Source organism: Engystomops pustulosus, chromosome 3 (assembly GCF_040894005.1).
Source record: "Engystomops pustulosus chromosome 3, aEngPut4.maternal, whole genome shotgun sequence".
Lineage (NCBI taxonomy): Eukaryota > Metazoa > Chordata > Amphibia > Anura > Leptodactylidae > Engystomops > Engystomops pustulosus.
The window spans coordinates 165,349,853-165,372,551 of NC_092413.1; the positions used below are offsets into that span (position 1 = coordinate 165,349,853).

Below are 22,699 nucleotides of genomic sequence, written 5' to 3' on the forward strand. Positions count from 1 at the left end.
CATTTGATGAAAAATAAATGTAGAGCAAAGAGAAATATTCCAGATGTTATAAAACAATTTTAATAATAAAAATACAGAAATTTGTATCTGCTGTATGTCACGTGAACTTGAGCAAACTAATTAATAGACTATAAGTCCACTCAAACAAAAAAAAAAACTGCTCTTGTTTGCTTTTGTAAGATGAGTAGGAATCCAGAGCCTGCAGAATGGTAGGATTTCAGGACCTCTCTTACATAGAATACTCTAAGAGAAAATCACTAGATTATAGCAAAAGCTTGCAATCACTCATCAATCCATCTTTTGGCCTATTATGAGTGAGAAGGTCTTTGGTATTCCTGTAATATTAATGTTGCAATCCACTGGATGACCATCTCCAGACTGATTATCCTTTTGACTCACCTGTAAACATTTTCCTGAACACTTCACTATAGGTAGCCTAATTCATTAGAAAGACATAATACAAAGTCACTGCCTAATATTATCACAAACTATGTTACATAAATCCTTAAGAAGAGAGCAGTCTATTTCAGAAGTGTGTTTTTTCCCACCAAATAAATATTTAAAATGTAAGATTTGACCACCACTCATGTTCTTCATAAATCAACCTATAACCCTTACTCAAAACCAGAATGCATGCATGCATCCCCTAGGGTCTGGCACATTATGAAACTCATGTACTAACTTCAATTAGAATTGAAACTTTTCAGAAAATTTGCCCCAACATTTGTGACCTCTTCAATTGCCCAGCAAAGTTCACAGGAACAGTATTTTACAGTGTTGCACATTCCATATGTTTAAAGATTTTTTTTCACCAAACAATCTCAATGATCAGACCCCCCACAGATCACAAGAACAGGGAGTTCTTGATACTTCCCGAGATGAATGGAGAAGATGGCCGTGTATGTCCATTCTCTTCCATTCATCTCTATGGAGCTGACGAAGAGTGCCGAGCGCTGTGCTTATGATCTGTGCGGATCTCATTACTGGGTCAGCAAGTTAAACCCTATCCCTAAATGTTTTTTAAAATAGTTTTACTATTTTTCAGAATAATTAACAACACAGATGCCAGATATCACTCTCTAAATCCCTGGTGCATGCTAGGAATTACAACTTTTTAATGTCGTGTGCACGAAAAAACTGACTTACATGGTATGGTACATCAGCCACAAGGACTTATGAGCAATTTAACTCAGCCTGAGACAGTGACAATGTCATTATACTGATTCTTGTAGCTGACTCCAACTTGATTTGACAATGAAACATACAGTGCCTACAAGTAGTATTCAACCCCCTGCAGATTTAGCAGGTTTGATAAGAAGCAAATAAGTTAGAGCCTTCAAACAAGAGCAGGATTTATTAACAGATGCATAAATCTTACAAACCAAAAAGTTATGTTGCTCAGTTTAATTTTAATAAATTTTAAACATAAAAGTATGGATCAATTATTATTCAACCCCTCAAACCACCAGAATTCTGTTTGGTTCCCCTAAAGTATTAAGAAGTAGTTCAGGCACAAAGAACAATGAGCTTCACATGTTTGGATTAATTATCTGTTTTTCCAGCCTTTTCTGACTATTTAAGACCCTCCCCAAACTTGTGAACAGCACTCATACATGGTCAACATGGGAAAGACAAAGGAGCATTCCAAGGCCATTAGAGACAAGATCGCGGAGGGTCACAAGGCTGGCAAGGGGTACAAAACCCTTTCCAAGGAGTTGGGCCTACCTGTCTCCACTGTTGGGAGCATCATCCGGAAGTGGAAGGCTTATGGAACTACTGTTAGCCTTCCACGGCCTGGACAGCCTTTGAAAGTTTCCTCCCGTGCCGAGGCCAGGCTTGTCTGAAGAGTCAAGGCTAACCCAAGGACAACAAGGAAGGAGCTCAGGGAAGATCTCATGGCAGTGGGGACATTGGTTTCAGTCAATACCATAAGTAACGTACTCCACCGCAATGGTCTCCGTTCCAGACGAGCACGTAAGGTACCTTTACTTTCAAAGCGTCATGTCAAGGCTCGTTTACAGATTGCTCATGATCACTTGGAGGACTCTGAGACAGACTGGTTCAAGGTTCTCTGGTCTGATGAGACCAAGATCGAGATCTTTGGTGCCAACCACACATGTGACGTTTGGAGACTGGATGGCACTGCATACGACCCCAAGAATACCATCCCTACAGTCACGCATGGTGGTGGCAGCATCATGCTGTGGGGCTGCTTCTCAGCCAAGGGGCCTGGCCATCTGGTCCACATCCATGGGAAGATGCATAGCACGGCCTACTTGGAGATTTTGGCCAAGAACCTCCGGTTCCCCATCAAGGATCTTAAGATGCGTCGTTATTTCATCTTCCAACAAGACAACGACCCAAAGCACACAGCCAAGAAAACCAAGGCCTGGTTCAAGAGGCAAAAAATCAAGGTGTGGCAGTGGCCTAGTCAGTCTCCTGACCTTAACCCAATTGAAAACTTGTGGAAGGAGCGCAAGATTAAAGTCCACATGAGACACCCAAAGAACCTAGATAACTTGTAGAATATCTGCATGGAGGAGTGGGCCAAGATAACTCCAGAGACCTGTGCCGGCCTGATCAGGTCTTATAAAAGACGATTATTAGCTGTAATTGCAAACAAGGGTTATTCCACAAAATATTAAACCTAGGGGTTGAATAATAATTGACTCACACTTTTATGTTTAAAATTTATTAAAATATAACTGAGCAACATAACTTTTTGGTTTGTAAGATTTATGCATCTGTTAATAAATCCTGCTCTTGTTTGAAGTTTGAAGGCTCTAACTTATTTGCTTCTTATCAAACCTGCTAAATCTGCAGGGGGTTGAATACTACTTGTAGGCACTGTAGCTAAGCAGCATACTCTTTATAAATGGACTCCATCTGACCCCTGTCTGTCCTGACTTCAGCTTATCTTTAACTATTAAAGCGAAGAAAAAACAAATACTGTGGCTTAATAATGCCCTTGGATATCTGGTACAACAGATATGTGATATATATGCTTTATGCTGTTTTGACACAATTGTGTTGCAGCTCAGTAATAAATGTGTTGCAAACTCTGACTAAGCATTACCATGCATGGCATAACCTTTGTATGTTCTTTTTTGCCTTTCTCGATGGGGGGGGGGGGGGGGGATTATCAAGGTTTGTACAGTTATTTTCCCCTTTTCACCAACCTTCACAGATATAGCCTGGCATAAATTATCCAGCTGTACAGTATAGGAGGTTAACACCAAGCACTTGTGCGTGATGTGCTAGTGCTTAATAAAAAAAAAACCCTTATGACTAAGTTGGACTTGCATCTTTTTTTCAGCCTTATCTACTATGAATCAACACCTAGAGTAATCCAAAAATAATACTTAATGAGTAACTGTCATTTAAAAAAACTTTTGATTTGTTTTAGGGATGGCAATTTTAAGCATTTCTGCAATTGGATTATTTACTCAAATCTTGCTCCTTTCACTGCTATTCAGCAGTCTTCCGCCTGATATCAGCCTCTGTCAGTGACTCCTCAGATGACCGTTGCTAGACATTTCCCGTCCACACTGGGCTGGACACACTTCCTCTCCTCTCTTTCGCGTCTCTGATTTGTTTTGGGCTACTACCAGTCATGTGCTGCCAGGAGCCCTAAGTAATGTCATAATAACACACCTACAGACTTATCTCTCCCTGTACACCCTTAGCTTTCCCTACACGTGTATATAAACAAATAATACACAGTCTCCCCCCCCCCCCCTTCAACTTACGGCAGCAGGAAATGGCAGACCGGAGAGAGAGAGCAGTGATACACTGCCCCTATGCAAGTTTTCAGTCTGTCCCAGGTGCTGTGCAGCAGTTTTACATACACTAGTTACAACACAAAAAAGGAAACAAACACCAAAATGTGGAAAAGATAAAATTACACTTTATTAGATCAATTAAAACCAATCCATTTAAAAAGACAACATACACAGAAAAAGTCCACCAATGGTCAAATAACTAAATATAAATTGATCACAATAAGCCTGTATAGAGGTATAGAAGGTCTAGTCCTCAGAAAAAGGCAAGGTATTTGCTTAAAAACAAGTATTGCATATTACCCAGAGGAATAACAGAGAACAAGGGACACATACACAGGTATATACAGACCAAGGGTGGACATCATCTGACACATGTCAGCAACTACCTTGACTGGTTCTGAGGACTATACCTTCTATATCTCTATACAGGTTACGGTGATCTATTGATCATGTATATTTGTTTATATGACCATTGGTTTTTAAATGGATTTGTTTTAATTGAACTAATAAAGTGTTATTTTATGCTTTCTATATTTTGGGTTTTGTTTCCTTTTCTGTGGTGTTATTTGATTTTGGGATCTATTTAACCTAGACATATTGTGTCTGTGCCCCCTATTACTTGTACTAGTGTTCACTCTTTTCTAGTTGCAAAAGTTATAATACTGAAACTTTTCTTGTCATTGAATTAAAGGGGTATTCTCGTCTGGGCATTCACATTCAGTTTCACTAATCTTCCATATATAAACATTTCTTCAATTGAATGTTATTAAAAAAAATGTTCTTGTGTGAAGATAATTTCGTATAAACATAGCCATGTTGTCCCTTAGAAACTAGATGGCTTCCTCGGTTACGACCACGTCACACTCTGGCAGCGGTGGCCAGACTTGCGCTACAGAGTCCTGCTGGACCACCTGGGTTCAGCGTTCATTACCATCAGGACGGCTGTGGGACATGCAGTAACTCCCGGACATTTCATATACAAAACCTTTTTGTTTCTTTGTGCAATCTCTCAGGCAGAGGTGGCCATATCCGAGGAAGCCATCTCGTTTCTAAGGGACAAAATGACTACATTTATGAGAAATTATCTTCACACAGGAACATTTTTTTTAATAATATCTAATTGAAGAAATGTTTATATATAGCAGATTTATCAAACTGAATGTGAATGCCCAGACGAGAATACCCCTTTAACCTTCACATTTTCACTTATGTATATTCATTCTCTTAGCTAGAAGCTCAACATTTGCCTGTGGTGTGTCTATGTTGCACAAGCTATGGTGTCGTTGGTCAGCAGCACGTGCTTGTGATGATGTCACAGGAGGCAGGTCCCTCCCCTCCTTGCTGATTGTAGTTCTTTTTAGAGCTGGAAAACATGGTTGCTATTGGCAAAAAAAAGGTATTAAATGAGGACCGAGAGGCAAAATACTTTGAGGAATGACTTCCAGGGATACTTGGAGCAGAATTATGTTTTTTTTTTGCTCAGAATGACGGTTACACTTTAACCTCTATATGCCTCCCTTATGATATAAACTTAGTCTTTAGGCTTGCCAGAAGTATACTGCCTTAGTAAAAACTGTTTATTGGCTTGCTGTAAAATCTTTAGTCTTACAAAAGCATCTGTTTTTTAGAATGGCGCCATGTTTTAGAAATCTTGTAAATTATTCCTTGATGGCCAGGGACATATTATTGGTTGCAATTTTTAGACATTAATGCCTCACATAGAAAGCTTTTAATGTGAAGTAATATTTTATATTAAATTAACACTTATAGTCTTATAGATTTTTGCGTTATATACTGTAGTTTTCCAGCATTCAATTATTTGTGGCAAAATTAAGGTTTACTCATCATATGACTCATTCCTTAACAAAGGACACTGCTTCAAAGGGACACATTAACTGCAACACCACACAGCGTTTTATCATTATCTCTGATTATGTTAACTAGCACGGATCAGAAAAATGTAGTGGCAATGAAAGAAAAAAGTCAGATGTTAAAGATATTGCTTCCTTTTTTACTGCAATACATCAGAAGACATCAGTAGGTCAAACTTGAAAAGAGACAATTACAGAAAAAAAAAACCTCAATGATGCTAAAAAACAAAACATTACATATCAGTAGCCTGATATGTAGTAGTCTGACTGTTTTTAAAATTCTGGGGACTGGCTGTGGAGGGATTTTTAAAATATAGCCATACACACCTCTTTCATTGCTCCCAGTGTCCCATGCCACCGTCTAGCTGTGTCGTGCCCCTGTTTGTTTACAGTTCAGTTTCCAGACCACCAAGGCAGCTGGCCACACACCCATCTCCATATCTCAGCACATAATACAGCACTGGGAATAGGGTCGAAAGGGTTTGGCATGGCGAGATGGCAGCACATGACACCAGGAGAGAAGGAGGAGGTGAGTACAGCTTTGATTTTTTAGAAATCACTCCCCGGTCCACCTCCAGAATTTTAAAAACTGTCCGTCAACCCCTTTAATCAAGGCCTGTAAACCAAGTCACAATCCTGGGCTCATAGGCCAGGAATTGCGACTATTTTCCCCCTTATGCAACCTCCACAGCAAGTAGGCACAGAGTGGGCAGGGACACCCCATGTATGCACACTAGCTATAGCTGGAGGCACTGAAGCAGATTATATTGCAATTCTACACCTGGTAGGGCCTGACCTAGAATCATCCAGCTGCACATTTGTGTACCAGATATACTAATTGGCCAGGGCCTCTTCGTTTATCTGGCATGACCTGGCAGACGAGGTTAAAACAAACCTGTCAAGAAGAATGTCAACAGGTGTCAACAGGTTTTAAAAATGTCTTTGTCTTTGACAGCTGTAGTAGCCTTTTGTGTCTGTATCTCCTTATGCTTTCTTCCTCAATTACACACCATTTCCCTCCCTCCCCTGCTCAATGCATGTGAAAGGAAGTAGAGAGGGGTCAGGGAGTTGTATGATTGTGGAGGAGATGTTGATCTGAGTTGTTGAGTTTAAATAATAAATTTAAAAACCATGTTGTCCAAATGCAGCAACTAAGTGTGATATACACTCACCGGCCACTTTATTAGGTACACTATGCTAGTAACGGGTTGGACCCCCTTTTGCCTTCAGAACTGCCTCAATTCTTCGTGGCATAGATTCAACAAGGTGCTGGAAGCATTCCTCAGAGATTTTGGTCCATATTGACATGATGCCGCAGATTTGTCGACTGCACATCCATGATGCGAATCTCCCGTTCCACCACATCCCAAAGATGCTCTATTGGATTGAGATCTGGTGACTGTGGAGGCCATTTGAGTACAGTGAACTCATTGTCATGTTCAAGAAACCAGTCTGAGATGATTCCAACTTTATGACATGGCGCATTATCTTGCTAAAAGTAGCCATCAGATGTTGGGTACATTGTGGTCATAAAGGGATGGACATGGTCAGCAACAATACTCAGGTAGGCTTTGGCGTTGCAACGATGCTCAATTGGTACCAAGGGGCCCAAAGAGTGCCAAGAAAATATTCCCCACACCATGACACCACCACCAGCCTGAACCGTTGATACAAGGCAGGATGGATCCATGCTTTCATGTTGTTGATGCCAAATTCTGACCCTACCATCCGAATGTCGCAGAAATCGAGACTCATCAGACCAGGCAACGTTTTTCCAATCTTCTACTGTCCAATTTCGATGAGCTTGTGCAAATTGTAGCCTCAGTTTCCTGTTCTTAGCTGAAAGGAGTGGAACCCGGTGTGGTCTTCTGCTGCTGTAGCCCATCTGCCTCAAAGTTCAACGTACTGTGCGTTCAGAGATGCTCTTCTGCCTACCTTGGTTGTAACGGGTGGCAATTTGAGTCGCTGTTGCCTTTCTATCAGCTCGAACCAGTCTGCCCATTCTCCTCTGACCTCTGGCATCAACAAGGCATTTCCGCCCACAGAACTGCCGCTCACTGGATGTTTTTTCTTTTTCGGACCATTCTCTGTGAACCCTAGAGATGGTTGTGCGTGAAAATCCCAGTAGATCAGCAGTTTCTGAAATACTCAGACCAGCCCTTCTGGCACCAACAACCATGCCACGTTCAAAGGCACTCAAATCACCTTTCTTCCCCATACTGATGCTCGGTTTGAACTGCAGGAGATTGTCTTGACCATGTCTACATGCCTAAATGCACTGAGTTGCCGCCATGTGTTTGGCTGATTAGAAATTAAGTGTTAATGAGCAGTTGGACAGGTGTACCTAATAAAGTGGCTAGTGAGTGTATATTAATGTAGTAATAATAATGAGGCTATATATAAGTGTTGGATGAGGTCAGGAATAAAGGCTAATCAGATAGGGTGACTAAGAGTCCACTTATGGCAATATTTTCCTTTCTCCGAGATCAGGTTTGCAACTTTCTAACAATATAGGAACCTAGGAAGGCTAGCATACATTACTAGGCCAGTTTTCAGTTGTTAATGTAAAAAATAAAGCCCTAATAGTTTGTGTGATAATGTGAAACTCTCATACCATTTCCTCTACTAACATTATATTTACTTGAATCCCTTTCTCCTATCCACATTTATCCATACATGGCATTGTTCTTTGACTAAATACACAGCTGTTTGAATGAATATAACTTGTGAACTGAAATTAAGAACTATACTCAAACTCTGTGTAGCACTGCCTAATCTGTGTGAGCTATATATATATATATATATAAAGGAATTATTATTAATTATTATTACTCAGTGGGAGGAATTCATTACTGCTTCTGCACCTGAAAATTACCTTTTGTTCCAAAAAATGCCTAAAATGCCTTCCGACACATTTATGAAGGCTTTTAGATCATTTTTTGGTCGTTTTCCTATTCGTCCAACTAAGGAGGCATAGCCTTGCAACCGGGAGCATGGATTCAGAGAAAGGGAGAGTGGTCGTATGGAAATTAGCCTATGCACCAAAAAAATCAAGGAGGTTTCATCAAAATGTGGCACTAAAGGCAGGTTGCGACCTCGCTTTGTTCCGGTATTACTAGGGGAGGTACCATCTGACCCACGTGTACAATATTGCAAGTTCCTATTGGCCGATAGATTATTTATCTTACGGCCCTCTAACGTTATGACGCTACCCCCAGACGAAGGCTCATCCCCGAGCCGAAACGCGCGTCGGGGCGAGCGGCTCAGTCCAGGCAGTGGAACATACTGCTACCACCCTATATTGGTAAGGACTTTTTTCATTACTGGGTAGGCTCCCACACCATTGGTCTAGCACCGGGCACGGTAGACATTACCAGCCAGTACCTTAGTGGGCTCCCTTCCCCTCTTCTCTTTTTTGTTTACAGCCCGCCATGTTTCATAATTTTTCCTCCACTGCCTTTGGTTCTGACCGCTATTCTCTCTGTGTCATCACCACACTGTATCCAATTTTGTTTATATGATCTGTCTTTTCATTTTTGTTGTTTAAAATAAAAGTATTTTAATTCTTTAATTCACATAATTTGTCTCGGTTACTCCTCTTTCCCTCCGGTTTTGCCTTGGGGGGATACTATTAGGTTCTCTCATGATTTGAGGTGTGTAACCTTATGCGTACACTACAATAAGTGGGGGGCCACTTCTGGCCAGAATTAGAGGGACTTGTGCCACTGGGCCGTCATTTGTTCCCTGTTTCCCTGTCTCCCCCAAATCTGATCTTTTGCTATTGGACACTAAAAGCAGGTCTAAAAGTAGAAAGTCTGGATTCACTATTACATGAATCTGGTGCAGCTCAAACTATTGGCGATCAGCTCTGCATTGTCAGAGCCTGAGACACATTAAGGAATCTGTATCTAAAACAGCTCTGGCCACCTGATTTTAATCACCATCTTTAAATAATCCCTTCCCCAAAAATTTTGAATAGTTTTTCATATTAAAGACATGTTAACAAAAGTTAATTTTTAATTGACCAATGGGTTCCTTTGATTACTATAGAGTAACTATTGGATTGCTTCATGGAACTACGGACCCTGTCAAACAAAGTAGTCTAGGTTGTACCACACATTTTTGTTGAGGAGAGGAGACTGACACAAGTGCACACAGACTGCTCCCCCTGGGTCTCACCAAATGCTTCTGGCAGGGAGCCAGGTAAAGAGAATTAAACTTATATAAATTGCTGTAATGATTCAGAAGGCTGACAAAGGCATGTTTAAAATCAGCATAGCATAAGCTACCTCTCTCACGAGCTTAAAATGACATTCCTGGTGGCAGGTGTGGCTTAATATTGGCAGCTCTTGATACCCCCCCCCCCCCATCATATATGTAAACATCAATGAGAGGCCATGTAATGTAAGTCATATTGTAATCTAGTACAGCTATCTAAAAAACATAAAACATGACTTTAGTGAACATCCAAACCTCATGTCTGCAGACAACTGCTTTGACGCTGTTGCTCCTCATCAATATATAACAAAGGACTTTTATGATAAGGAGAATTGTTGCCAAAGATTAATGTAATCTTATATAGAGATTAATTTACAGTCACCAATAATGAATCATCCGTAGAAACTTTCTTAAAAAAATTAAAATGACGGATGTAACATACACTTCGGAATAAATGCAGTGGTCCCCTGTAGTGCATGTGAAACCGAACGTTAAAAATATATGCAGTAGATGTAGGTGTATGTGGGGAGTGATAGAATATGTATAATATGTACATTTTATCTAGCTATAATAGCTTTTCTATCTATTTTTTATAAGTGGTGTTATATTCAGTAGAACCGACCATTGTTTTTATTTTGGAATGTATGCTGTATCTGTCATTTTAATTATGTACTGAATATTGAATAAAGTTTCATTTTGGCGACAGTTTCTACTTTATTCTATATGTGGGACTTAAATTATGTAGCGTGAGAAGTGGTTACATGAATTGGAAGCGGTATTTGACCCTGTTCTTAGGCGCAAAAAATAAAATGTGGTTGATGTACTTTTCCCAGCTCTCACATGTTCTGGTACTGTCTTTTTGATGCATATATCTACATGCTATCTGCAATGCATACTAATGTATTAGGTATGGTGGGATCACTATTACTGTGTGATGGTGTGAGCTTAATTCTCATTTGGTCATGGCCAATCCATTATAAGGGGTATAGGTTCATATATCATGATTGGCAGGAAACTACATAGCACCTGTTAGATTCACTGCAAGTGATCATAGTTAGAGATGAGCGAGAACTAAAATGCTCAAGTGCTCGTTACTCGAGTTGAACTTTTTACAATGCTCGAGTGCTCGTATCGAATAACGAACCCCATTGAAGTCAATGGGAGACTCGAGCATTTTTCAAGGGGACCAATTAAATGTGTCATTTTATTGAGAAATAAGAAAGTCAGTCCTGTTTCTTTGTTTTTTTTATTCAATGGAATATTCGTGGAACTTCAAAAAGGAGAATGACCCGTGTTAAACATCTGCAATGTGTTCTTCACACATATTGTTCTTCATATACTATTGTGAAGAGCACCTTTCTGCACTAATGTCTTCTGATAAGTTAGCAGATGTATGGAAACATCTGCAATGTGTTCTTCACTGTGTTCACTGTGTTCTTCACTTAAATGATCCTTAATTTAAAGCTCGTTCTCGAGCAGGAGAAATACTCGTCCGAGCAATGAGCCGTTTCGAGTACGCTAATACTCGAACGAGCATCAAGCTCGGACGAGTATGCTCGCTCATCTCTAATCATAGTACTGCTCATGACTAGTTCACTGCTTTAACCCCCTAAGTATGCAGGTTTTTTTTCGCTCATTTTTCGCTCTCCACCTTCAAAAATCCATAACTTTTATATTTTTCTGTGTACAGTCCTGTGTGATGGCTTATTTTGTGCGTAACAAATTTTACTTTCCCATGATGTTATTTATTAATCCATGCCATGTACTGGGAAATAGGAAAAAAATTCCAAATGTGGAAAAATTGAAAAAAAATGCATGTGTGTCACGTTCTTGTGGGCTCAGTTTTTACAACTTTCACTCTGCGCTCCAAATAACAACTCTACTTTATTCTTTGGTTCAGTGCAATTGTGGTGATACCAAATTTATATAGGTTTTAAATACATTTTCAAAAATGAATGTATACGAAAAAGAAAAAAAAAATGCCATCTTGTGACACTAATAACTTTTTCATACTTTGGTGTACGGAGCTGTGTGATGTGTAATTTTTTGCAAAATGAGCGGACATTTTCATAGCTACAATTTTGAAGACTGCGCAACGTTTTGATCACATTTTATTACTTTTTTATGTCATGTAAAAAGGTGTAAAAGTCGAATTTCTGACATTTGGGCGCCATTTCCCATTTTGGAGGTCACCGTCGGCAATAACCGTTTTTTATATTTTGATAGATTGGGCATTTTAGGATGGGGTGATACCTAATGTGTTTGTGATTTCTACTGTTTATTGTGTTTTATATTAGTTCTAGGGAAAGGGGGTGATTAGAATTTTTAATATTTAATACATTTTTTGCAGTATATGGCAATACTACTGTATTGCCCTATATGGCGTTTTTGCATATGATTCATTACTATGAGCCACTGGCTCACTGTAACGAATCTCCTTAAACCATGCAGCCTCTGGTTTGACAAAGACCCGGGCTGTCATGGCAACCAGTCGCCGCCCACCCAATGACGTTTGGGGGAGCAACGATCTGAAAAAATATGGCGGCACCCATGTGTCGCCATATTTTAAGTGCCGACGACTATACCAGCAGCAGAGAATAGGTTAACACCCACGATCGGTGAAAGCTGCAATTTACCCATCTCAGACGGTGAGCCCTCTTCATACACCTTTCATAGCTCTGTGGCGGATATATCCGTCGCAGAGCATGAAGGGGTTAAGTTGACATTGGCTGTTGGAATGGTTATTTGGTGTCTCGATGCTATATAAGTAAGGAATTATTATTATTATTATTATTATTAATAAGAATAATATTATTAATGCTCAAACTGTTGCCACAGGTGTATTTTTGAATATATATTTTATTTAGCTATAGTGCTAGCTTCCCCTTTCTTATGTGGCTCCTGAGCAGCTATTTGGCACTACTGCACATTCACAGTATAGTCCACAGACACCGAGATCGTCAGAGACATGAATCTGAAGTTCCTACCAAAGGGGAGAATAGTCCAGAGGATAATGGGTTAGGAGATGTGCACGAACATCTGGAATGTGAAGAATAGTGTTATTTCAATGTGTTCTTCACTTAAATGGTCCTGTGTTCGCTGTTTTCACTGTTTTTATTCTCTTATTCACATTGCAGGTGTTCGCGTGTGTCTTCCGATAAGTTCGGAGATGTGCGCGCACATCTGCAAAGTGAAGAATAGAATAAAAACAGTGAAAACAGTAAGGACCATTTAAGTGCAGAACACATTGACAGAACACTATTCTTCACATTCCAGATGTTCGTGCACATCTCCTAACTTAGCGGAAGACACGCGCGAACACCTACAAAGTGAAGAATAGTGTTATTTCAATGTGTTCTTACAAGGAAAACATCTGTGAACATGTGTAATGTGTTATTGTTCACTGTAAACACTGTTCTTCACTGTCTTTTATTAATTTAATGCTCAATCTCGAGCCAGCGAGATATTCGTCAGAGCAACAAGCCGGTCCGAGTATGCTAATACTCGACCGAGCAGTGTACTCAGACGAGCATACTCGCTCATCTCTAGTTGCCACTTGTTCAATTAAGATGAACTTTTTCTGAATTTGGAATCTTGGAGCACTGCCCGCTTTCTACTGTTTTTTCAATAGAGGACCATACAAGGACCGGAAAACTCTTTAAAAAGAGGGCTGTAGTGCCCCGCTGCACCCCTCATTTTAAGGAGTTTCTATACTGTGTGGACTTGAACTTTACTATTTACTATGTATAGGGTTAGATAGAGCCATACAACTGAACAATATATATGTATAATATTTCATATGTTGTATGAAAGGCCTAGCCTTTTCTTAGGGCCTGGAGGCAGCCGGGGCCCATAATAACAGAGTGGCCAGCGATTGCAACCTAGAGCACACTGATGTCACGGTGCTTGGTATGGGGACTGGAGAGCTGTCCTACAACTTGGCAGGTCTCCAGCAGGTGGTGTGTGCAAGAAATATGGAGGGAGAGGCTGATGTACTGGTTCTCCCTGGGGCAACCTCTGAGTGTCTGTAAGATAGGTCCCTGGGTAATGGATGGGGAAGTCCGTGGTGGTAGACAACCATATCCAGGGATCAGACGGAGGAATCGTTGTGCAAATCAACTCACGGTTCTTTATTGAACAACAGATAGCAGGCAACGGGCCTAAAGGTCAACAGCAGATCATGGTACTAAAGTGGTTGTGGAGAGTGGTCCTCAGGGATAAAACACCAACCTGGTAGTAGATGTAGGCTGGGATAATTGAGATGGAGCTGTGTCCAAACTTTGGAAGCTGCAGCTCTGGATTAGAGTCTCCTGACTCTGGTCCTGGGATTGGGTTATGTGTCACCACTGAAGGTATACTGAACACTGTCTCTCTCTTCACTTAGTCCATGTGCTAAGAGACCTGGTGGTAAACAGCATGTGCTCTCCAAGAGGCCTGTGCTTCCACTGCCCAGGGATTTTATACTCCCCCTTGTCAGGTGGTCGCACCTCTCCAATCACACTCCAGTTTACAGTACAGCCAACTCATTGGATGACATCATACACCCACTTAACTATTGCCTGTTCAGGCAGAATCCATAGCTGCTATTACACACTGACCCAGTGCTAGAAACTTACTAGAGGGTTCATGACTCCCTCAGACAGCTCCTAACCTGGAGAGGACCCTATTTGCAACTACCAGCCTGCCTATGTATTCGCAGGGGTGTTGCACATACTCATGTATTCGGTATGATAGCATGACTATTACTGTGTGATGGTGTGAGCTTTATTCTCATTTGCTCCATTATAAGGGGTATACTGTAGGTTAATTTATCATGATTGCCAGGAAATAATATAGCACATATTATATACAGTGCAAGTGCTTTGTAGTACTTTTTATGACTAGTTCATACTCAGTTTGCGGCTGTCCATCACTCAGACAGCTCTCTGCAGAGAGGGCAGTGGTGAGGGCGGTGTCGAGGAACTCCTGATGACAGTCAATGCTGGTTATACTGGTATCTTGCTACTTATTGTACTTCTTTCTCTACTGTGCCTATTGCTGTGTATTCTTATCCTTGTGTTTTTATGTAATATTCATTGCCTCGCGATTCTGTACCTTGCCGCCACCTTGGTTTTGAACTGTTTTGCCTGTCTATGCTTGTGTCTGTTTGCTCGTTTCTCTATTTGTTTGTCATCTGCCGTTGAGCACAGGACTTGACAGCAGGCAGGGACAGAGATTGTGGGTAGCTTATGGATCACACTATTTTAACCCTTGTATGACAGCAACTGTGGCTTCTGTGTACATGGCCTCCTAATTGTGACGTTAGATACTTTTTTTCTAAATGTTTATTTTACATTTCTCTAAGGACTCTCAACTCCTAGCTGAATGTCTATAAGAAAAATAAATTGTGAAAAAGAAAAGTAAATTACAATACATGGATGTCACATAAATAAATTGTTGCCTATTTAATTAAATAGACTCACATTGCAGTAAAATACCACTCCCCACTTTCCCCACTTTTCTGGTACCAATGCTCTTGGTCCCAACTTCATGGATCTCTTCTGCTTAGGAAAACTAACTGGAATCACAGGCGGAGGCAGGTTACTACTTCAGACAGTGATTGATTGTGCAGAGTCACCTACTACTTTGTGTTGTGTCAAAAGACATTAAGGAAGTTGAGTGCAGTAACCCTGGAACAGCAAGAAACTGTGTAAAGCTACATAACAATGTAGTTGAACCAATTTACAAAAGAATTATTCCATATTGGGCAAGTTCTTTATTGGGTGTCAACATTTTTACTGATCTCTTCTAATACTTTTGGATCTACTAATATATTAAGAAACTAATGACATCTAAATAAATTTAGTAAACTTGATTTACCTCCAGGGTCTTTTGACTTATGTTAATAGTCTGTCTTTTCTTATTCTACAGTACTATTCTGCCGTTTTAAAGAGTAAAGAAAGTAGGCACACAGTATCAAGCATTATAGTGACTCTATAATGCTTTTGTATATCCGACCTTGGGCTCAGCTGTAACAAGGGTAACATCTACTTGTGGTTTGCGATTTTTTTATTCCATGGCTCGTTTGCAAACAACACTCTGAACCAATGTAAGTATACTGCAATATAAATATGTATTCTATAGGGAGCAAACATCTTAACCCCCCTGTGGATTTCTAGTAATATTCAATCTTTTATCACCAGTAAATCTGGAAAAATGACATTATAAATTAACTAAAATAATGCACAAACATTTTTAAAAGTGAAATCATTACTTTTTTGCTGAGAGATGGAAGCTGTAAAGACTTGCAGTTAGACTAATGAATACCATATAGTGGGGGTGGACAAATATTCTTATCCTTAACACAATCTGTCCGCAATAGAATCCCACTTGTATTTCACACATTGTAGGGTATTTTAGTTTATAAAATGAATCATTCAGTAGCTAAGTCTTATTTAATATCCATAGCATAGCATAGTATGCACAGGATTAGGCTTTGGCAAGAAGAGGTAACAGATAGGAATCTGATTTTGAGTCAGTGACAGAATGAATCCATCTTATTGCAGCATTTTACTAAAAAAAATCTAAATTGATGTCATTTGCCCTTTCCTAAACATAAGTCATTTAAAAAGAATGTACTTTTTTGTGTTTGCTGTCAAAGTAGGAAAATATTCAAATCATTTACGCCAAATACACAAATAAATATTGATGTGAGTAATGTCAGAATATGTATTGATTTGGGATTTTTCAAAATATGTCAAAGTTATTTAGAAACATGGTTTAAATGTGTTGTTTTACTGCAGAGTAACAATGGCTAGATGTCATAAGCAGACAAGTTACTAATGAAAAAAAAACTTGCGTTGACTAGAAAAGAAATATAATTATTCCATTTTTGGCTATGGCTCTGTAAATTTTTTTCTTTTTTTAATTTTTTTTATGTATTAAAACATAATACAAACTATAACTATTTACCGTATATATACTCGTGTATAAGCCAAGTTTTCAGCACAAAAAATGTGCTGAAAAACCTCCCCTCGGCTTATACACGAGTCAATAAAAACCAAAAAACTTCCATACTCACCCTCCGAAGGCCCGATGGTCCACGTGGCTCCCGATGTTCGGCGGCTCCTCTTCTGTCTTCCCAACAGCTGGTCTTCGGTCTCCGGTCTTCTCTGTGTTGTATCAGCTGTCAGACACGCATCCACGCGATCTGCCGGCTGGCGCACAAAATCACGCGACGGTGTCGCCGCCGATGAAGTCCACGCATCGCTAATATCACCGTCGCGTGATATTGTGCGCCAGCTGGCAGATCGCGTGGACGCTGATACAACACAGAGAAGACCGGAGACTGAAGACCAGCCACGTGGAACGGAGCATCAGGAAGCCGCCTGTAGGTGAGTATGAAAGTTTTTTTTTTTAAATGTGCTTGGCGAACGGGGCTGGAGGCTGCATGCTTAAGGGGGCTGGAGGCTGTATACTTAAGGGGGCTGAAGGTTGTATACATAAGGGGGCTGGAGGCTGTATACATAAGGGGGCTGGTGGCTGTATACTTAAGGGAGCCGGAGGCTGTATACTTAAGGGGGCTGGAGGCTGTATACATAAGGGGCCTGGAGGCTGTATACTTAAGGGGGCTGGAGGCTGCATGCTTAAGGGGGCTGGAGGCTGTATACTTAAGGGGGCTGGAGGCTGTATACATAAGGGGGCTGGAGGCTGTATACATAAGGGGGCTGGTGGCTGTATACTTAAGGTGGCTGGAGGCTGTATACATAAGGGGCCTGGAGGCTGTATACTTAAGGGGGCTGGAGGCTGTATACTTAAGGGTGCTGGAGGCTGTATACTTAAGCGGGCTGGCAGGCTGCATTCTTAAGGGGGCTGGAGGCTGTTTACTTAAGGGGCTGGCAGGCTGCCTACATAAGGGGGCTGGAGGCTGCATACTTAAGGGGGCTGGAGGCTGCATACTTAAGGGGGCTGGAGGCTGTATACTTCAAGGGGGCTGGCAGGCTGTATACTTCAAGGGGACTGGCTGGCTAAGTACTACTGTGGGCTGGCAGGCTATATACTGGGAGGCTGTGACCAATGCATTTTCCACCCTCGGCTTATACTCGAGTCAATAGGTTTTCCCAGTTTTTGGTGGTAAAATTAGGGGCTTCGGCTTATACTCGGGTCGGCTTATACTGGAGTATATACGGTAATATCTCAGTGATCATACTGACCTAAAGAATGAAGATGAAGTGTCATTTGGACTACAGGGAAAATCATAATAACAGAGCCTCACCTCATTTGAAAAGTAAAAATTCAAATACGTAAAAAGGCTTCGATAGCAAGGCCATACCATTAATTTTACCTTCAATAATAGTAAAGGTCTTTTGCTTATTAGATCACCACATCTATTTGGATGACATTATTGGAGCTGTTTCATTTTTTTGGTGGAGGCATAAGTACCGAAAATCTGGCATTCTGTTAAATTCTGTCAATTAAAGTACATCTATGCCAGAATCGAGGAAAGTAAATCAAGCACACTGACATACTGGGGCTCATTTACTAAGGGCTCCGCGGCTGCACTTACGTGGTCTTTCCCAAGTTTTTCCGTTTTGCACTCACATACACCGGGAAGAAGATGGTGAACTCCTGCGGACCTCGGCAGGGAAGCGACACTTGCAGGAAGTTGGACGCACGAGCTTGCTCAATCGCCGGAAGACTCAAATCCTTGTCGGAGATCGCGATAGGACTGGGTAAGTAAATGAGCCCCACTGTGTGTGTGCCCCCTCTGGTAGGATCCACTTCTTTTTAAGCTTCATTTGCCTTTTTTAGGGAAAAAAGGCTTAAAAATTATAAAAATGAGCCTATGGAGGCTATGGAGGCTGGAGTCCCTCAGGCTCATTTGCATAAAAGCTTTTTTTCGCAAGAAGAAACTGCATCCATCTTTCTAAGCATTTAGACACCATGCTCTATATTGACTGTGGCATCTAAAGGACTAAACCTCTGGGAACAGATTTATGGCCAATGCTGATTAACCATTGCAACACACAACCCAGATGACCCATTATTTTGCTTCAGTCATAAGCATGCACACAAGACATACAATAAAAACAACACAACATAAAAGCCATATCAATTCAATGGTGTTTAACAGCCAGCAAGTTCCTTGTTATAAAGCACAATAGCGAACGGGATAAAAGACCTACAATATCGCTCAGTACAAATATTCTAAACATCACTAATATCAAATAAAGCGCAATAGCGAACGGGATTAAAGACCTACAATATCACTCAGTACAAATATCACTAAACAAGCTTTGCCTAGCATCCAAGGTTTCAAATAGTGGATGATCTGGGTTATTAATAATTGCCTTGAATTTCATCAAAATGCTCTCGGCTATATAGGAAAAGTTTTCCAGCTTAGTCCCAACTTCACCACCGGACCTTCTGTTAACCTTATCCAATTTGTTAGTGTCCCAAACACACATTCCTGAACCAAAACAAACTGAGCAATAAAACATTACACCAGATAACACTGTATCATAAGAAGGAATAATAGACAAGACATGCCGTTTTTTATAAAAATCAAGACTACTGTCAAGATCAATCCAGAGATATTTATATGTTGTCACCCTCTCCACTTCAGTTCTATCTATTAATATGGGGCTACCAATTCTTATTACTCCACTATATTGCACAAACCATTCTTATTGCTCCACTTTACAAAATCATCTATAACTTCAAAATACTTAGCCCCATCATCACCAGCAACACTTCCCACCACAACTGTGTCATCAGAGAAACACTGCAAGTGGCAAATACAGAGTGAACAGAGTGAATCAGAACAATACACAGAAAACATGAAGTCTGACAGAACTGTACCCTGAAGTACACCCACATTATGACAGCTGTATAGCATTAAAAGTACTTGAGAAATAAAAAAACACAAAAAATCTAACAATAGCACCAGAGGCGTCTAAGTACGAATTAGCCCGCTCAAGGACATGGATGATAGCATCCTCTTATGATAAGCGGATTGAAACTTATTAGAATAAGGCGCTGTAATGTTACGGAATTGAGCAAGAATCTAATGCTTGAAAATGTTCGAGACTGCAACACAATTGGACGATGGTCATTCAACCTACACACCACCGACTTCTTAGGGACAAGGACTATATAAGACACTTCCGATAATTTAGGAAAAATTAGAAACACAAAATCCACAATATACTGTATACTTTGCTCTTTGTCCCCCAAAATGTGTCAAATGGAGACAACATATCTATAGGACAAACTTTCTAACATGTTAGCTTACAGACAGTTGCTCAGCTCTGTTAAATACCACTATGAAAATATAATTTAGAGGTCAGTTCAATACAGCAAGAAGTAATTGGGGTTCTATAACATTTGGTGGTCTTTTCTTTCACTATTTTAGTGGGAATAGAGTAAAAACACCTGTATACCCTGAAGCTCAGCAGTCTTTTACTTTTTGGTATTAAAAAGCTAATAATTTCCAGAAAAGAGAACATCAATAAGTAATTTACAATATCAGCCATCATATACAGTTGTTAGATGACCACCATAGCGATGTCACTTTTTTCAGGTGGAGTGACAATTCTTATATGATGACTATGATTGAGAATAGGCTATGAAAAGGATCTAATATAGCTACTACATTAATATCATTTATTCTATCATTTATTAAAAGCCTGTTTTCAATCTAGTGGATGGGCCATCTCTTAGGCGCCCTGAACCTCAATATATCTTTTCTGGTTTATCTAGCTTCTTTGCCAATTATTAAATTAATGGACTCAAATTTCCGGTGTCACCCTGCCATGCTGTTTTGCTTTGTGTCCTCTATTTCTGCCCCCTTTTTCTTCTCCAGTAATGTTTTGTGAGTAGGAAAACCAACATCTTACAGACAAGACACAACAATATTTACTTAGGCCTCAGGAGGATACCGTCCTTTTTAGCCTTCAGGCACCATATTGCATGGAAATAGCCCTGAAGCGGGTGATGGTACTTTGGAAAATAAAATGCTTGAGAGAACTGTGGTTTCAAGCCAATTTTTGTATAATTGTATTCAGATTCAACATGTACAGTGGGAAATGTGCAGATTCTATTAATATGAATTTCATAATTCAGTAATTACAGTTTATATAGTGAAAGTAATTGCTGTTGAACATGTTAATTTAGTGTATTACTAAAGCGCTGTCTCAATACATTAGAAACTAGGTTTTGTCAATCATGTGACGACATTGTGTGTTTTTTTCTGACTCTATAGACTAACTAGACTTATGTAAAGAGCAGATGTCAGATGGTAAAGTTGTGTTGCTTGCAGATCATGTTGCTACTGCCAAGTCTCGCGAGCTTTAATTCAGACACAGTTTCTATTAATGTCTGTACTATCCAATTTACAGAACTGAGGCAGCAGATGCACTTCTAGGCACTGAACTACTTATAATCCTCCCTCTTTCCGTCTAAACTTTGAAACATCAATACAGGTAAGTGTGGCAACACTTCTGTATAGTGAAAAGTCTTTTCATCTATGTTCATTTAAACCTTTTGTAGATTAAAACAAAGTAATAAGAATTAATTTTTAATATAGTTTTGCTAATTGTAAGACGGAAAAGAATGTATTAAGCCTGTATCATCTCATGGAGATAAAAGTGATTACAGCATTTATTATTTCCAGAGATAAAGCTATATAAAATGTATCAAGTTATATTTTACTACATATTGAAGGGCTTATTTGTATTCTGGTAGATGTATATTTAATTATATTTACATATTTTAATTAGATTTCAGGATGCAACATAAAATTCCACATAATTTATTACTCTAATATGTGTTTCAGTTGTAATAGGTTGATTTGCACAGTATTACAATAGATTGAAACAATGGGAATTCAATTTAAATTTTTTGATAAATATATTCTCTAAATGCTTACGGTCTGGAACCTTTGGCTCTCCAGCTGTTGTAACTTTTAACTAGCAATTAAAGCTGCATACTTGCTGTAGTTGCAGACCTGTGCTTTACATAGATATAGACTTAGTAAATATATATATATATTACAATAAGTTTCAATAATAGAATTTTTCTTTTTTCTAGTTGATGGCTACTAAACTATTTAAATGAATAAAAACTATTAGAAGCTATTATAGAACTTTAGTATTATTATAAATTTATTTAAAAATTGAAAACAAATAAAATATGCAATTAATATAAAATAAAACAAAAGGAATAAAAATAATACTATAAACACGTGCCGTAAATTTTCGTTTTCATTTCTTGTATAAATGTGATCTGATTAACTTTACTTTTTATACATTGACTGCTTTTGAAACTTTGTAGAACACAGTTTTACTTCAGAGGGAACTTGGTTTCTAAGTTTATCGTTGTTAAGGATTCAAGCATGTTACCATAATTGGCTTTATTTATATTGACTCTGCTCTATTGTTAAGCCTGCCAAAGAAAAATAAATGTGTAGGCTAAAAATAATTGAACAATTGGGTAACCCTGTGATATGTGTTAACTTAAGTGGAAAATATCTAAGAAGTTACAAGAAATTATTATAATCAAATCACAGAAGCTTTCTGCATCCAAAGACAGACAACACTACAGTGCATCCTAATTACCATAGCCATGAATAGATTTATTGTTATAGCAGCTACAGTATAACAGTTCAACATCAATACTGCTTTGTGATATATTTTTTTCTAAACACTAGTGTATTACTTTTGCATCTTCTTCAGGCAGTTGTTAAACTGTCCTAATTCATGCTGTATTATCATGTAAAAATATACTTAAACTAAAATAGAATAAGTAATAGGATTAGTGCATCTAATATTAGTGTAAATAAAGTTACTA

General features: G+C 39.4%; 1 protein-coding gene across 2 annotated transcripts in view; it reads left to right on the forward strand.

Annotated features, from left to right (window-relative positions):
* Positions 1-21,250: 21,250 nt before the first annotated feature.
* BCHE (butyrylcholinesterase) overlaps positions 21,251-22,699 on the forward strand; it is a 57,662-nt gene continuing 56,213 nt past the window's right edge. For both annotated transcript variants that reach the window (XM_072142884.1, XM_072142886.1), the window contains exon 1: positions 21,251-21,333. The gene's annotated coding sequence lies outside the window, so the exon portion shown is untranslated. The remainder of the gene's footprint in view (positions 21,334-22,699) is intronic.